This window comes from Pseudochaenichthys georgianus, unplaced genomic scaffold, assembly GCF_902827115.2.
Source record: "Pseudochaenichthys georgianus unplaced genomic scaffold, fPseGeo1.2 scaffold_515_arrow_ctg1, whole genome shotgun sequence".
Taxonomy (NCBI): domain Eukaryota; kingdom Metazoa; phylum Chordata; class Actinopteri; order Perciformes; family Channichthyidae; genus Pseudochaenichthys; species Pseudochaenichthys georgianus.
Window position 1 is genome coordinate 31,516 of NW_027263076.1, and position 19,160 is coordinate 50,675.

The 19,160-nt window shown below is 40.6% G+C and overlaps 1 pseudogene; it reads left to right on the forward strand.

Annotated features, from left to right (window-relative positions):
• The first annotated feature begins 273 nt into the window (after window positions 1–273).
• Window positions 274–13,538, forward strand: LOC117442976 (uromodulin-like; annotated as a pseudogene).
• Window positions 13,539–19,160: the final 5,622 nt, after the last annotated feature.

Below are 19,160 nucleotides of genomic sequence, written 5' to 3' on the forward strand. Positions count from 1 at the left end.
TGTGGTGGTGTATCACAAACCCTCTGTGGGATGTGTGTGTGTGTGTGTGTGTGTGTGTGTGTGTGCTTCTTGTGTGTGTGTGTGTGTGTGTGTGTGTGTGTGTGTGTGTGTGTGTGTGTGTGTGTGTGTGTGTGTGTGTGTGTGTGTGTGTGTGTGTGTGTGTGTGTGTGTGTGTGTGTGTGTGTGTGTGTGTGTGTGTGTGTGTGTGTGTGTGTGTGTGTGTGTGTGTAGGTTGATGGAGAAGCCCTGGTGCTCAACAGCACAGCTTAGCTGATGCACGGCGTGGAGCTCTCCAAGGACCAGACTGGAGTCACTGCTAAGCTCCCGTCCTCCAACATGACTCTCTTTTTCGATGGCAACAGCGCACATGTGGCAGGTACAGAACAGAACTTCCAATCTGGACTGAATATTACATATTTATTTCTGAAGCATCGCTTTAATTCTACCCTCACTTCCACCAGGACCTCCTGAAGCTGTAGAGGGTTTGTGTGGCAGCCCCTCCAACTCCAGCTGGACCACCACCCTGACTGCCGATAAGTCCTCGTTCAGCCTCCCTGGGTACCGCTCAGTCTGACTGATATTACCTATTTGTCATGATTAGGGTTCAGATGTGATGTGATCTTTGTCTCCCTCTAGCTGTGAGATTCAATCCCAGGACTCAGTCGACAGCACCATCAACTGCACTCGCTCCACCGACCAGTAAGCGCTGAGCCATGAAGACCCTCGTCTTGTCATGTCATAGAAGCAGCGTTGTTTCTGCAAGATCAACCGATGTAACACGGAAAACTCTTCCCTCTGAACAGCTGTAATCTCATGAGGCAGCCTCCCTTCTCCGCCTGTCACGAGCACACCGACCCAGAGCCGTACATCAGCGCCTGCACACACACGCTGTGCAGTTACCCGTCAGTGGATGGGGTCGACTGCCACTTTTTGGAGGCTTACGCCAAGGCCTGCAGCCTGAAAATCAACGTGACCCTGGAGGACTGGAGGTCAACTTCTGGCTGCTGTAGGATTCTCTATTTCCATTCGAGGATACTGCACTGGAACTCGTGCAGTCAAGCAGACATATTTGATCAAATGTATCCTAAAAGCAACCAGAAGCCAAGGCTCGCTAATAAATGGGAAACAAAGTAAAGAAGCAGATACATGAATTAAGGTGTGTGTGTGTGTGTGTGTGTGTGTGTGTGTGTGTGTGTGTGGGTGTGTGTGTGTGTGTGTGTGTGTGTGTGTGTGTGTGTGTGTGTGTGTGTGTGTGTGTGTGTGTGTGTAGCCCCCACCCCTCTCTGTCAGCAGCCCTGCAGTGATCATGAGTTCTGTGGAGAGGAGTTTGGTTCGACCCGCTGCTTCTGCCGGGCTCTGTTCGCCTCCAAGTACAACGCCACCGAGTCTTTAGGTACGGAGCATATCACACCGTTTCCTCTGCTTGCACTGGTCTGAATTAGGGATGTGGTTATTTACCAACAGCCTGCTGCTAACAGCTGTTTTGATGCTGAGCTCTGCCAGAAAAAAGATATTGTTTAGTGTGGAATTAGAAACAGCTTTCATTATAGTGTCAAATACATTCTGTCAGTAACTCCACTGCCCGTTATAGTCCACGTTAAAGTGTCGGCGTGTGGTTGAAGTGTCGGTGTGTGGATGAAGTGTCGGTGTGTGGTTGAAGTGTGGGTGTGTGGTTGAAGTGTCGGTGTGTGGTTGAAGTGTCGGTGTGTGGTTGAAGTGTCGGTGTGTGGTTGAAGTGTCGGTGTGTGGTTGAAGTGTGGGTGTGTGGTTGAAGTGTGGGTGTGTGGATGAAGTGTCGGTGTGTGGTTGAAGTGTCGGGTGTGGTTGAAGTGAGGGCGTGTGGTTGAAGTGTCGGTGTGTGGTTGAGGTGTCGGTGTGTGGTTGAAGTGTCGATGTGTGGTTGAAGTGTGGGTGTGTGGATGAAGTGTCGGTGTGTGGTTAAAGTGTCGGGTGTGGTTGAAGTGAGGGCGTGTGGTTGAAGTGTCGGTGTGTGGTTGAGGTGTCGGTGTGTGGTTGAAGTGTCGATGTGTGGTTGAAGTGTGGGTGTGGTTGAAGTGAGGGCGTGTGGTTGAAGTGTCGGTGTGTGGTTGAGGTGTCGGTGTGTGGTTGAAGTGTCGATGTGTGGTTGAAGTGTGGGTGTGTGGTTGAAGTGTCGGTGTGTGGTTGAAGTGTCGGTGTGTGGTTGAAGTGTCGGTGTGTGGATGAAGTGTCGGTGTGTGGTTGAAGTGTCGGTGTGTGGTTGAGGTGTCGGTGTGTGGTTGAAGTGTCGATGTGTGGTTGAAGTGTGGGTGTGTGGTTGAAGTGTCGGTGTGTGGTTGAAGTGTCGGTGTGTGGTTGAAGTGTCGGTGTGTGGATGAAGTGTCGGTGTGTGGTTGAGGTGTCGGTGTGTGGTTGAGGTGTCGGTGTGTGGTTGAAGTGTTGATGTGTGGTTGAAGTGTGGGTGTGTGGTTGAAGTGTCGGTGTGTGGTTGAAGTGTCGGTGTGTGGTTGAAGTGTCGGTGTGTGGTTGAGGTGTCGGTGTGTGGTTGAAGTGTCGATGTGTGGTTGAAGTGTCGGTGTGTGGTTGAGGTGTCGGTGTGTGGTTGAAGTGTCGGTGTGTGGTTGAAGTGTGGGTGTGTGGTTGAAGTGAGGGCGTGTGGTTGAAGTGTCGGTGTGTGGTTGAGGTGTGGGTGTGTGGTTGAAGTGTCGGCGTGTGGTTGAAGTGTGGGTGTGTGGATGAAGTGTCGGTGTGTGGTTGAAGTGTCGGGTGTGGTTGAAGTGAGGGCGTGTGGTTGAAGTGTCGGTGTGTGGTTGAGGTGTCGATGTGTGGTTGAAGTGTCGGTGTGTGGTTGAAGTGTCGGCGTGTGGTTGAAGTGAGGGCGTGTGGTTGAAGTGTGGGTGTGTGGTTGAAGTGAGGGCGTGTGGTTGAAGTGTCGGTGTGTGGTTGAGGTGTCGGTGTGTGGGTGAAGTGTCGATGTGTGGTTGAAGTGTCGGTGTGTGGTTGAAGTGTCGGCGTGTGGTTGAAGTGAGGGCGTGTGGTTGAAGTGTCGGTGTGTGGTTGAGGTGTCGATGTGTGGTTAAAGTGTCGGTGTGTGGTTGAAGTGTCGGTGTGTGGTTGAAGTGTCGGTGTGTTGCAGGCGATCCCACGGTCTGCAGGCAGGACTCGGCCTCTGCGGTTCTGGCTGGATGTCTGCTGGACGACAAAGGCATCGACTTCTCCACCTTACACCTCAAAGACCCCAGCTGCAAGGGCCACATGGACCCCAAGAGCCACCTGGTGACCTTCAGCTTCAACAGCAGCGCCCCCTGCGGGACGGAGGTCATGGTGCGTGGTTATCACTTCCTCTAGACTCAAGGCGGGTTATTTTCAGAGCGTCTTTGGGCAAACGAGAAGCATGTAAAGCTGCTTTAACTGAGTCCTGTTCAGTTGGTTATTGACACCTGCAGCCCTCAGAAGAGCTTAATGATCGATGGAAGGGAAGGAACAGGCTTCAGTCACCCTGTTTAACTTTAATTAAATACCGGGAGAGCATCTCCTCTAGTTCCCTTTATTGATTAGAGACCATGTGATTTATGACCTCGATGGTTTGGACTGTGAACTCCAACACTGACCGTTCTCTGTCAGGATGGAACCGTCAGCAGTGAGCACTGGAATAATGTGGCCGTTAAATGAACTCATTTTCTGTCACATTGCAGAGAAACAACAGCCAGATCGTCTACGAGAACTCCATCATGTCCTCGAACAGCTCATCAGGCGGAGTCATCACCCGCAGCGACCAGTTCCAGATCGACTTCTCCTGCAAGTACACACAGCCAGAGGTCAGGAGTGAGTCCTTCAGGATCAAAGACAGGTGAGCGTCACCTGGTCCTTAATGTACCACAGCTCCAAGCGTCACACCGCTAAACTGTGTGTGTGTGTGTGTGTGTGTGTGTGTGTGTGTGTGTGTGTGTGTGTGTGTGTGTGTGTGTGTGTGTGTGTGTGTGTGTCTAGAGAGTGGAACTACACTCTGACGATGAGCTCCTTCATCGACGCCAGCCTCCTGCAGCCGGTCGGCCCGAACACGGAGATCCTGCTGAACCAGAAGGTCTGGCTGCAGCTGGAGGCGGTGGGGCTGGATGCCAACATGGTCGCCATGGTGATAGACTCCTGCTGGGCAACCAATCAGGCATCACCTGACAGTAATCTGCGATATGACCTCATCCTCAACGGGTGAGGAAATGTTAGAACAGAATAAACTCTGACTGTTGCAACAGAATGAACTCTGAGACTTCATCGTGTGTATTTCCTGTCTCCGGCAGATGTCCTGCTGAGGATACGGTGCAGATGCAGGGAAACGGACAGGGAACGTCCAGCGTGTTCTCCTTCAGCATGTTTCAGTTCTCTGGAGCAACCAGTGAAGTCTACCTGCACTGCAAACTGGAGCTGTGCCCAACACAGGGCCAGACCTGCACTCCGGTACACACCGTGTACTAATACACAGAGTACTAATACACAGAGTACTAATACACAGAGTACACAGAGTGCTAATACACATAGTACACAGAGTGCTAATACACAGAGTACTAATACACAGGGTACACAGAGTACTAATACACAGAGTACACATAGTACTAATACACACAGTACTAATACACAGAGTACTAATACACGGAGTACACATAGTGCTAATACACCGAGTACACATAGTACTAATACAGAGTGCTAATACACAGAGTACTAACACACAGAGTATGAATACACATAGTACTAATACGCAGAGTACACAGAGTACTAATACACATAGTACACATAGTACTAATACACACAGTACTAATACACAGAGTACTAATACACAGAGTACACATAGTGCTAATACACCGAGTACACATAGTACTAATACAGAGTACTAATACACAGAGTACACAGAGTGCTAATACACATATTACTAATACACAGAGTACACAGAGTACTAATACAGCTAGTGCTAATACACAGAGTACTAACACACAGAGTACGAATACACAGATTACTAATACACAGAGTACTAATACACATAGTACACAGCGTGCTAATATATTGAGTACTAATACACAGAGTACACCGAGTACTAATACACAGAGTACACATATTACTAATACACAGAGTACACAGAGTGCTAATACATCGAGTACACAGAGTGCTAATACACAGAGTACATATAGTACTAATACACAGAGTACTAATACACAAAGTACTAATGCACATAGTACTAATACACAGAGTACACATAGTGCTAATACATAGAGTACACAGAGTACTAAAACAGAGAGTACTAATACACAGAGTACACAGAGTACCAATACACATAGTACACATAGTACTAATACACAGAGTGCTAATACACAGAGTGCTAATACACAGAGTACTAACACACAGAGTATGAATACACATAGTACTAATACGCAGAGAACACAGAGTACTAATACACATAGTATACATAGTACTAATACACACAGTACTAATACACAGAGTACACAGAGTGCTAATACACCGAGTACACATAGTACTAATACAGAGTACTAATACACAGAGTACACAGAGTGCTAATACACATAGTACTAATACACAGAGTACACAGAGTACTAATACAGCTAGTGCTAATACACAGAGTACTAACACACAGAGTATGAATACACATAGTACTAATACACAGAGTACACAGAGTACTAATACACATAGTACACATATTACTAATACACAGAGTACACCGAGTACTAATACACAGAGTACACATATTACTAATACACAGAGTACACAGAGTGCTAATACATCGAGTACACAGAGTGCTAATACACAGAGTACATATAGTACTAATACACAGAGTACTAATACACAAAGTACTAATGCACATAGTACTAATACACAGAGTACACATAGTGCTAATACATAGAGTACACAGAGTACTAAAACAGAGAGTACTAATACACAGAGTACACAGAGTACCAATACACATAGTACACATAGTACTAATACACAGAGTGCTAATACACAGAGTGCTAATACACAGAGTACTAACACACAGAGTATGAATACACCTAGTACTAATACGCAGAGAACACAGAGTACTAATACACATAGTATACATAGTACTAATACACACAGTACTAATACACAGAGTACACAGAGTGCTAATACACCGAGTACACATAGTACTAATACAGAGTACTAATACACAGAGTACACAGAGTGCTAATACACATAGTACTAATACACAGAGTACACAGAGTACTAATACAGCTAGTGCTAATACACAGAGTACTAACACACAGAGTATGAATACACAGAGTACTAATACACAGAGTACACAGAGTACTAATACACATAGTACACAGATTACTAATACACAGAGTACACAGAGTGCTAATACACTGAGTACACAGAGTGCTAATACACAGAGTACATATAGTACTAATACACATAGTACTAATACACAAAGTACTAATACACATAGTACTAATACACAGAGTACACATAGTGCTAATACACAGAGTACACAGAGTACTAAAACAGAGAGTACTAATACACAGAGTACCAATACACATAGTACACAGAGTACTAATACACAGAGTGCTAATACACAGAGTACTAATACACATAGTACACATAATACCAATACACAGAGTACACAGAGTACTAATACACAGAGTACACAGAGTGCTAATACACAGAGTACTAACACACAGAGTACACAGAGTACTAATACACAGAGTACTAACACACAGAGTAAAGCTCACTTCCTGTCTGTGAAGCTAACTTCCTGTCTGTGAAGCTAACTTCCTGTCTGCAGAGCTAACTTCCTGTCTGTGAAACTTACTTCCTGTCTGCGTACAGAGCTGTGGGGGGGCAGCTCGCAGGAGGCGCAGATCTGCTAAATACGGTGATGGGAACGCGGCCCTCATCACTATGGGGTGGAGAAACTGAAGAGCTTTGCATGGTAGGCAGCACCTTCATTTGTTCTTCCTGACGAGTTCCTTAATTAATACAATGTTTAACGAGTTCCTTGATTAACACAATGTTTAACGAGTTCCTTGATTAACACAATGTTTAACGAGTTCCTTGATTAACACAATGTTTAACGAGTTCCTTGATTAATACAATGTTTAACGAGTTCCTTAATTAACACAATGTTTAACGAGTTCCTTGATTAATACAATGTTTAACAAGTTCCGTAATTAATACAATGTTTAACGAGTTCCTTGATTAACACAATGTTTAACGAGTTCCTTGATTAACACAATGTTTAACGAGTTCCTTGATTAACACAATGTTTAAAGAGTTCCTTGATTAACACAATGTTTAACGAGTTCCTTGATTAACACAATGTTTAACGAGTTCCTTGATTAACACAATGTTTAAAGAGTTCTTTGATTACACAATGTTTAAAGAGTTCCTTAATTAATACAATGTTTAACGAGTTCCTTGATTAATACAATGTTTAACGAGTTCCTTGATTAACACAATGTTTAACGAGTTCCTTAATTAATACAATGTTTAAAGAGTTCTTTGATTACACAATGTTTAAAGAGTTCCTTGATTAACACAATGTTTAACGAGTTCCTTGATTAATACAATGTTTAAAGAGTTCCTTGATTAATACAATGTTTAAAGAGTTCCTTAATTAATACAATGTTTAAAGAGTTCTTTGATTAACACAATGTTTAAAGAGTTCCTTGATTAATACACTGTTTAAAGAGTTCCTTGATTAACACAATGTTTAACGAGTTCCTTGATCAACACAATGTTTAAAGAGTTCCTTGATTAATACAATGTTTAAAGAGTTCTTTGATTAACACAATGTTTAAAGAGTTCCTTGATTAATACAATGTTTAAAGAGTTCCTTGATTAACACAATGTTTAACGAGTTCCTTGATTAACACAATGTTTAACGAGTTCCTTAATTAATACAATGTTTAAAGAGTTCCTTGATTAATACAATGTTTAAAGAGTTCCTTGATTAACACAATGTTTAAAGAGTTCCTTGATTAATACACTGCTTAACGAGTTCCGTAATTAATACAATGTTTAACGAGTTCCTTGATTAACACAATGTTTAACGAGTTCCTTAATTAATACAATGTTTAAAGAGTTCCTTGATTAATACAATGTTTAAAGAGTTCCTTGATTAACACAATGTTTAACGAGTTCCTTGATTAACACAATGTTTAACGAGTTCCTTGATTAATACAATGTTTAACGAGTTCCTTGATTAATACAATGTTTAAAGAGTTCCTTGATTAATACACTGTTTAACGAGTTCCGTAATTAACACAATGTTTAACGAGTTCCTTGATTAACACAATGTTTAAAGAGTTCCTTGATTAATACAATGTTTAAAGAGTTCCTTAATTAACACAATGTTTAAAGAGTTCTTTGATTACACAATGTTTAAAGAGTTCCTTGATCAACACAATGTTTAACGAGTTCCTTGATTAACACAATGTTTAACGAGTTCCTTGATTAACACAATGTTTAACGAGTTCCTTGATTAACACAATGTTTAACGAGTTCCTTGATTAACCCAATGTTTAACGAGTTCCTTGATTAACACAATGTTTAAAGAGTTCCTTGATTAACACAATGTTTAACGAGTTCCTTGATTAACACAATGTTTAAAGAGTTCCTTGATTAACACAATGTTTAAAGAGTTCCTTGATTAACACAATGTTTAACGAGTTCCTTGATCAACTCAAAAGCAGCAGTGTATAAACCATGACTCAGCAGTTTCTCTGTGTTCTCAGCTGATTCCTGACGGTGGAAATGAAGGTCTTGTTGCTGTGAAACCGAGCCGGCACATTATCTGAGATTATTCCTGAGGACTCCAGTTATTCTGAGCTTTAACTTCTTTATGATGTGGGGATAATAATCAAAAGGGTGATTTTACTATGTGCACTGGAATATATATATATATATCTATATATAATTTCTTCTTTAATATACTGTCTGTTTTTAATGTGCACAGCCTGAAAGCTACCTGAGTGTTAAAGAAGGGAAACAGGAAGTGTTGAGAACTGAAATGTGGATTACTACCCAGGAAGAGGATCAGATCAGATGTAATTCCTCAGAGCACGCTGTTGGACCTTTTTATTGTGATTTTATTACTAATGGAACCAAAAAAATGAATAAAGTGAGTGGGAAAAAGAAACATGAGTCTCAGTCGTTCATTCATTGAGTGTGTGTGTGTGTGTGTGTGTGTGTGTGTGTGTGTGTGTGTGTGTGTGTGGTGTGTGTGTGTGTGTGTGTGTGTGTGTGTGTGTGTGTGTGTGTGTATGTGTGTGTGTGTGTCTGTGTGTGTGTGTGTCTGTGTCTGTGTGTTAATGTTTGATCAGCACTGCCTATTTTTAAATGTTGATCCGAGTTTGGGAAGATTCCGCTTGAAGTTAAGCACAAAATGGCTTCCGTCTATTTTAAGCCGAGAAATAAACAGTACAGTAACAGAATCTTGATGTGTGTTTGATCAAGACTGCTTATTTTACCAGTTAAAATAAGTTTTTTTCAGCCTCGGTTGAGAAAAAGGACACAATATGATGGCTGTATGTTCAGAAACTTCCAAAACCAGAAGCACATACATTTTGTGCCAGTTATTTATAATTTGTAACATTGTAAGCATGCTTTTAATAAGCAGAAAAGCTCAATAACATGAATGGCATGGTGGTTTTAGTTAACGTTAGCTACCTTTGCTATTAGCTAATATTAAGATAGCCTGCCAGGAGTTTTAGCTATATTGACCTTATAAACCAACACATTCTCACTCCCAACTCGGCCTACCAGGATAATTATGTGTTTTTGTTGAGTAAATAACCGTGTGGTTTAGAAAAGAATACAATATTAGAAGGAAAAAACGATGAAACAACACAGATTTCAGTATTCTGAGCCCCTACTCTCCCCATAACTGACGGCAACAATGGTCCTACATTATTCAATTAAAATAAAGAAGTAAAAACAATAAGTGTGGCTTGATATTGAGTTAGAAAAAGGTTGATACACGCTGTGAGAATGGATCTGCGGAGAGCATTTCGCCGCGATCCCAACTCCTCTATTACCAACGTTCAGGGAGCTCTATGCAAGCCAATGGGACGCCCTGATAGTTGAAACTCGACGCTAAAGGGCCCCCCCTTGCGTTGGAAAGTGACGACAGGGACCCTGACATAACGTCAACATAGGCCGAGCTGGGAGTGAGCATGTGTTGTATCAGGGTCTCTGCAGGAATTCTGAAGTCAAATGTAATACCTTTTAAGACATTTTTAATACCCTTTCCATACATTTTAGAACTCATCGCCACTTTGAGTTTTAACCGGTTACATTGGCGACACACTTTAACTCACATTTACTATATACAGTATTGATTTTCCCTCCTCCTTCCAACCATTCCCTCAGCAAAAAAATCTATGAAATCCTATAGAATCCTATAGAATCTTGTAGACATCTATAGCATGTTATAGAACATAGTCGTATTTGTAAGCCATGCTAAATAATTCTATAGAATACTATAGAAATCTCTAGATCATTCTGTAGAATACTATAAATGTGTACTTTTCTATAAACTTCTATAATTAAAACTATAACAATCTAAATAAGTCTATAGGACAGAACCGACTCATGACATATCTGTAGAAATCTATAGAAATATATAGAAATGTGTAGAAATCTATAGCATTCAAAGAAAACATGCATGACATTTTCTCTCTGATGCAACCTATACTAAATTCTATAGAATTCTATAGCATGATATAAAACTCGTCTTTAAATTGGAATAGAGAAAATCATAGTAATCTACATCATTTTGTGGAACTGAGCTGCTTTGCAAAAGCTGTACGGGTAGATCCCTTTAATAATAATAATAATATATCAATTTTATATAGCACTTTTCTGAACCCAAAGACGCTTTACATTTGGGAGGGAGGGTAGACAAACAAAACAAAAACAAAGACAGAACCAAAAAGAAACAAAACACAACAGAAAAGCAGTCAGGAGGAAGTTGAAATCTTTACAACTGTATACTGGATTATGTGTCCAATTAAATTATGTAACCTATACATAACCATATACAACCATACAACATATTGGAATGGAGCTCTAAACTGAATGAATGTCACTGTCCTTGTATTCTAATGTTAATGCTCCAGAATGTATGTGACTGCATCTGTATGTATACTGTCCATTGATCATTTTTGTTATGTAACTAATGATCTGTTACAAATGGAGATTAAAGCTAAGTGACATATAACAATATCTATTGTTAGTGTGAGTCTGTTACAAACAACTCATTGGATTCTGCAGTACTCAACTCTGTTTTGTCTAGTATACACTGTAAAACAAGATCGTAATTTTACAGGAAATAACTGTAAATGTTTATAGTAATTATCATGTTTTTTTAAATAACTTGTAAAATCCTGTAAAATGGCAGATATTAACTATAAATTAACAACCCAAAACATTATAAGTATTTTGACAATAACCACAAATAATGTTTAATTCCTTTTTTTTTTACAGTAAATTTACTATATAATATTTACAGTATTTTTGCACTTTCAGAAAATACATGCAGATGTACGTAAAATAAAAAGTATTATCTGTAATTAAATATGTAACTCGTAATATAAAAGTGTATTACTATTATAAGACTTTAAGATTTTCTTTGTAATTTTAAGGTAATCACAAAACTGTAAAAAAAGCGTCAAATAACAAAACGTAAAATGTAATTAAAACCTTTTTACATAAATCATTTTCTCAATATTCGATTGACACAAAATATCCAATGTTGAAACAAAAGTAAATAAATATGTTCTCATTACATTCCTAACTTACTATCTTGCAGAAGTGTGGACCGAGTCACCAATTTAATGACTTGAGACTCGACTTGACAAAATCACAAAACACTTGCGACTCGACTTGGACTTGAACACCAATGACTCGGGACTTGACTTGGAGTGGAAATAAACATTCTGGTCACCTCAACATCAGGGATATTATACATTAAACTCCTTCTGAATCAAACCGTCACGGTAGCCTTACCTTATTGTTCCCTCTTAAATTAGAAAAAAACACGTTACTTTACCAGCAGAGAGAAAATTGATTATTAAATTATTAATGTGACTAATAAAGAGCAATTTGATTATTAAGTATTATTCTGTTAATCAATGTCATTACATTTGGTGAAAAACACATAATGACTTGTTTATGACTCGTTTTGTCAACGTTTAGGACTTGGACTTGACTTGAACTTGCCCAACCTGACTTGAGACTCGACTTGGACTTGAGCGCAAAGACTTGAGACTTGACTCGGACTTGCAAAACAATGACTTGGTCCCACCTCTGCTATATTGTAAACATGTACAGTTGACAATATCATTAAAAAAAATGTAAATGATAGAAAGAGGAGACATTTCTGCAGGGAGGACCAAGGTTTAAAACACACACTGTTATTTACTCAACAATAAGTCACAGTTATCCTTGTTTTATTTATGTTGCTGTTTTTTTTTTATATTGGTCAATATACAGTAATAAGCCTTAGTGTTACAGTATAAAGTATGGTTTTCGGATTCTGGCCGACAGCTAGAGCTACGGCACTTGAAATAGAATTCAGCCAAAACACGGCAGACAAGTCAGGCATGTTTGGAATGAGTCCACAACACTCCTGATTGGTTAATATAAACGTAATCGAAGAAACCTGCCAATGAGAACTGTCCGCGCCTGTCCTTCACTTTTGAAACATCCACGTCAGTTTGAGCGGTTCTCCTCCTTTAATAATAATAATAATAATAATGGGTTCCATTTATAAAGCACTTCATATTTGAATTCAAATCCCGAAGTGCTACAAGTAGTGAGCATGAACAGTATAAATAAACATTACACAACATGGTAGAATTAATAAAAAAAAGCAATACAAAAATAAAAAATAAATAAAAGGGTGATAAAAATGTCTAGGCAAAGGCTCTTTTGAAGAGATGGGTTTTGAGGCCTTTTTTAAAAGCCTCCACGGTCTGTGGTGCTCTCATTTGGTCGGGGAGAGCATTCCACAGGCTGGGAGCAGCCGAGCAGAAGGCCCGGTCTCCCATAGTACGGAGCTTAGTCCTGGGGGGTTTGAGGAAATTGGAGTTGCTGGAACGGGTGGTCCGCAAGGAGGTATGGGGGGTGAGGAGTTCCTTGAGGTAGGGAGGGGCAGTTCCATGGACACACTGGTGGGTGAGGACGGAGACCTTGAATTCGATCCTCAGTTCCACGGGTAACCAGTGTAGTGCTTTAAGGATGGGGGTGATGTGATCATATTTGCGCACCCTCATCAGGATCCTAGAAGCGCTGTTCTGAATGTATTGGAGCTTCTGGATGCTTTTGTTAGGGATCCCGATGAGGAGTGCATTGCAGTAGTCCAGCCTGGAGGAGACAAAGGCATGGACCAGCTTTTCGGCATCAGACAGAGTGAGTGTGGGGCGCAGTTTGGCGATATTCCTGAGGTGATAAAAGGAGTTCTTGCACAGCTGTTTAATGTGGGCCTCAAAGGTCAGATGGGCGTCCATTTTAACACCCAGGTTGGTGACTATTGAGGAGAGGGTAATGTCCTGGCCGGAGAAGGTGATGGTGGTGATGGTGGATGACCGAACCTGGTGTGGGGTGCCAACTATAATGGCTTCGGTCTTGGAGCTGTTGAGTTTCAGGAAGTTTTGCTTCATCCACGCCTGTATCTCCTCCAGGCAGGCAGTGAGTGTGGGTGAAGGCAGGGCTGCAGAGGAGGTAGGGTTGATCCTGAGGTACAGTTGGGTGTCATCAGCGTAGCAATGGAATGATACTCCATGTCGGCTGATGATAGAGCCAAGGGGGAGCATGTAGAGTGTGAAGAGGGTGGGGCCGAGAACTGATCCTTGAGGGACACCACAGGTGATGTTGTGGGTACCCGACTCTGCCTCGCCCAAGGAGACGTACTCTGTTCTCCCGGTGAGGTAAGATCTGAACCAGTCAAGGGGAGAGTCAGAGAGTCCGATGGTGGAGTGCAGACGATGGAGGAGGATGCCGTGATCGACGGTTTTGAAAGCTGCAGTGAGATCGAGGAGGTATATACAGTCTATGTATGGTCTCCTCCTGCGAGCTACAGCTATCTGTATGTCTGCTGCAGGAGTTTATGGATTAATATCGAGATCGTTTTACATCTACACATTAAATATGAGCATCGGGACGTCAACAAAGAACAGAAGACTTGAGATATGGTGAGTCCTGCAACTGTAATGGAGTTAAATTATGAATTTAGATAATCCTTAGTTTGTGAATGTTTTATTTTGTATTTAAGATTACGTTTCTTCTTCTAGTTAGCTGAGTTTCTTCCCGTTAAGTTGGTGTTCATCATTAATAGGTTGTTAAATGTTAAGAAGCCCTGAGATGCTGTTTCTTGCAAGATGTTGCCCCCGGGAAACCTTTCTTAACAGGTGGCTGCTAACGTTAGTTTACAGCTTATTGCAGTGCTGCCCCCACCCTCTCGTCTCCAACACGGGAGAATTACACATAAACATGCAGCGGGGTGTCACAGTGTTGTCGCCAAGTTTAATGTAAAGTTTCACAGCTTTCTTACAGCGGAATCTAGTTTGTTAATGTTCAGTAACAGCTAGCATAGCATAAACAGCTAACCGCTAACGTTCGGCTAACTTGTTAGTTAGCTCTGCTCTATATATTACAAGCTAACATGACTAGCTAATGTCACACTGTGTGAACTAAAATACTTGTTGTATTACTATATCATACATGGTTGGTCCAAATCACTGCTAAAATTAATTATTTTTGAAAATGTATAGTAAAGAAACACTCAGCCATGCATGAAATAACATAGCAAAAGAATACGGGTAATGTTTGACCCATGTTGTGCCTTAGAAGTGTAGTGATACAAACATCATTTTTATTCAAAAAGTAAGAAAGGGAAAAATAAAAATTGGTGTTGATCCAACACAGGTTAATTGAGGAATACCTGGAATCCTGAATGGTTCAAGTAATTTATTGCACAGATATTTACAATTAAAACTAATTCGGCTCACTTTTGACACATGTTGGTTGTATGTTGTGTAACAAAGGGTTAACATGACAGCTGTGATGTTCACTCTTTTGGCAGAGCACCAGTGGACAGTGAGGACTATGGAAGAGAAGATGTGATGGCTTTGTGTGGAAAGCTGCTAACGCCAGCCTGTGTCCCTCATCAGTTTCTCCAGGCAGCACCCAGCTATGCTTCCATCTTGCAGATGAAAATACTTTGATATGTAAGTAATAACTAACTTGTGTCTAACATAGTATTGAATGTGAGTAGTAGTAATGATGCTGTTTCAATCACATTAGTATGCAGACAAAGTGACAGGTGGACACGCCCCCAATTATGCAAGTGAGCTAAGTCCCGCCTCCCATGTCCCGCCTCCCATTCTTTGATGTCAGATTGGCGTGAAAGCCCCCCCGGCGTGATTCTTTTGTTGTATCAATTAAGATAGTTAAGGTATTTGACCCCTGACCCTGAGAGTGGAGTAATTGCCCTGCAATTAGATTAGCCCCACGCACCCCCTCTGTTGTATAGGTATTTTCTTGTATTAATTAAGGTATTTGACCCCTGACCCCGATAGTGGAGTAATTGCCCTGCAATTAGATTAGCCCCAGGCACCCCCTCTGTTGTATAGGTCTTTTGATGTATTGAATAAGATAGTCTCTTTGATCCCTGCCCCTCAGAGCCCTTTGTTGTCTAATCTAATTAGCCTTTGATGCCTGCCCTTTGATGTGATGTGTAATTTCACATTGATGAAAGCCTCTGTATAAATGCCTACCCTCCCAGCCTCCCTCCTTTGCCCCACCCCTCCTGAGGCTATGGCAATCAGAGGAGTGTATAGAGATATGCTCAAAACAAAATGTAAAAAAGACAGACAATTCAGCTTACCAAGTCAACTGTCTGAAGCACCAGTCAAGAAACGAATGCAGCATCGGGGGATGGGTTCAGAGTACAGCCTCTTTCTGGTCATGTGTGTTGGAGGAGGGGCTCTGTAAGGAAGTCTGAAGGAAGGGGGATATATTCCCCCCCCCCCGTTTGTGTACTTTCAAATTATAGCTCACTCGAGATGGTTTCTCCAAAATGACAGGTTTTGCATGCATAAAAAGTGTATCGTACAGTTCCTTTAGTTGTAGGATTGTGAACTAATGTATAATTACTTTTATTAACTATAGGTTTTCATCCATTAAAGTGTATCTTACAGTTCCTTTGTGAGTGAATTACACATAAATCTGCAGAGTGTCACTAATATATATATATATTCTTTATTTAACCAGGTAAAAAAACTCATTGAGATTAAAATCTCTTTTCCAAGAGTGACCTGGCCAAGAAGGGCAGCATGTACAAAGTTACATGAAAGGCAGACAAATACAGCTGTAAAACACAAATAAAATGGCACATTAGCCAGTCAATATGCGAAGTAAAACAAACTATTAAAATCATTCAAAAACTGGCAACATTTAAAACGATTTCAGGATATACGAGCACTCACATCGACCAAAACTAAAAAAGTGTTATGCAGTGACTGACATTCTGTTGGGAGTTCACACCCGAGCTGCTGTAGGGAGTTGAGTATGTTATGGCTCTCGGGGGATGGTGGGTTAAGAGACAGATTCTTAGTTTTTGGACTGCCTCAGGGGGTTAACGAAATCTACTAAAACAAAGCACTTCATTATCTACTTTTTTCAGCTTTTATACACAAAAGTGCAGGGAAGGTAGGCAGATTTAGAACACTATCTGTGCGATAGTGTTAGTGTTCCCTGCCCTTAAGAACAATTAACACACACACACACACACACACACACATGCACGTTGGAGTTGCCCGTTGATGTGAGGATTTAAGTTAAGCAGGGGATGTTAATCTATATGTTAATTAAGACACTCACTAAGACACCTAAAAAACGTTATTGCCCTCTCTAGATCTGATTCAGTTTTTGTTTTAAATGATATGTGAGTGCTAAGGTTGTTTCTTTTTAAATTTTCTGTGAAACTGTTAACTACAAGGAAGTATCTGCTTGCAAAGAGGGTATTCATATTCATTTAAAATATCTTATTTAGTTTTTAATAGTGATACCTGAGGATATTCTCTTTAGTTGTAGGATTGTGAACTAATGTATAATTACCTTTATTTAGCTATAAGAAAAGTCTCTCTGAAGAGGGGAAATAATAAAACAATTTTAAAAACATGATCTTTGTCTTTTTATAATTACTTTACACCACTATAAGGAAAACCAATATTAAGTTTGTGTGAGGTTGTACTAGGGATAATACCCATAAAGAATGTGTGTTTCTGCTCCATTTCATTCCATGAAGCCTCCAGCTTGTACACTCAACATAACATGTCCCGCCCTCCTCGCCAGATCATTTAAAAGTAAGGGGATGGAAATAGACGAAAATAAATACGCTCAAACTAAATAACAAGCCAGTCATTTCCAATCACCAAGGAACTTTTCAAAAAAGAAAAATGGCCAAGAGAAGCATAGATATGGGTTTAATCAGCGAGACGCCTGTGACAACGTACAGCCATCAGTCCGGAGCACCAATCAAGAAACGAATGCAATATCTGTGCCGGGTTCAGACGCCTCCAGCCGAAGAACTTCATGAAGAAGGGACTGGCGATGTTTGGGGTTATGTATTCAACTATATGGCGAATGAACTGCATTTCTACAATCTGAAGAATGGAGAAACGTACGGACCCCGCAGTGTTAAAGCGACACTGACCTCAACAGATTGGGCTGTGTTAACTCTGGTGTCTTCCAGAGATCTCCACGCAACCACGGTACCGGAAGAAGTAGTGCATCAAGAAACCATAGTGGAACCAGCGGTGTACAAGATATTTGCAAAGAAAAGCAAAGAAACACAGACAGCATGCAAGATCAAAGAAGAGATTTCACCGCCGCCCCTCAATGTGGAGGAAGAAAGAGTTATTTCCCCGCTGCCAGAAGTGAGAAGAGTCCTGACAAGCACCGTCTGGGAAACTAAAAGCGGACCATCGGGGCGATGGTATTACCGTGCAAGCCATTTGGAAACCCTGGGGAAGGACCCCTCTGATGATTTTGTTTTGGAGATTTTTAACTCTACATGTGGAGTATTTCAGACAGCAGTGAAGGTGCCATTGACTCCTTGGCTGAAAATGACATAACAAGTCACACCCTCCTCACCAGATCATTTTAAACTAAGGACCCCTCAAAGAAAAACATTGTGTATTCTACCTATGTAAAAAGAATGTCGGGGTTGTCTCTGTATCAAGAAGATCTGTTTAATAATGAATTTTGTGAAAAATACCAACTGTGTGAGAGATGTCATAAAGACACTCATTTTAACCACAGTGTTTGTTCTCTACAAATGTTTTAAGATTGTTACAAAATGTAAAAAATACAAATAAAAGGTATGGAGACTAAATTAATTCAGGTGACTCTGGCTTTATTAGGAAAACAAACATATAATACAAATAGGTTAGGGGTTAAATGTAACCATCGTCGACTTAATAGTCTAACAAAATACTTTTATCTTTTTAAGAGCACTTTTTGAAATTATTTATTTATTATTTCAGTGGAACAATCCAGTTTTTGTTAACATTAACGCTTTCTTCTCTTTTTTCTTGTGTTACTAAGATACTTTTAGACACACTTTGGTGTATGCAACACTTGTTCAGATAAACAAGGTTTTTTCTTTTCTGATAAACTTACATATTTTAGTTATTTTATGTTACCAAGATACTTTGAGATACACCCTGATGTACGCAACACTTAACAAAGGGTATAATATGAAGAAGTTGGTAAGGAAGGGGTTTTTCTTTAAGGGTGCAAAACTTTAGAACAGGGTAAAATATTCATTAATTTGTATTGAATTGAGTTTTCTTTTTTTGATTTTCAACATACTATATGACTTTTCCATATTTCTGACATACTATACTTGTTTGACTTTTTTCTGTAGAATCTTGACAAAACTATTACTTGTTCTTAAATGATGACCTATTGCTGGAGATGAGATGAAAAAGCTAAACGCTTAATGAACTTTTTTCTAAAAACTCTCAATTCTATAATTGACTACCACCATTCAACGCAATAAGCCCCACCCTCCACTCAGCAAATCATCTAAAATGAAGGACCTCGCTAAGACGACCGTTGTAAACTAGCCATGGAGCAGAGAAAAGCCAAGA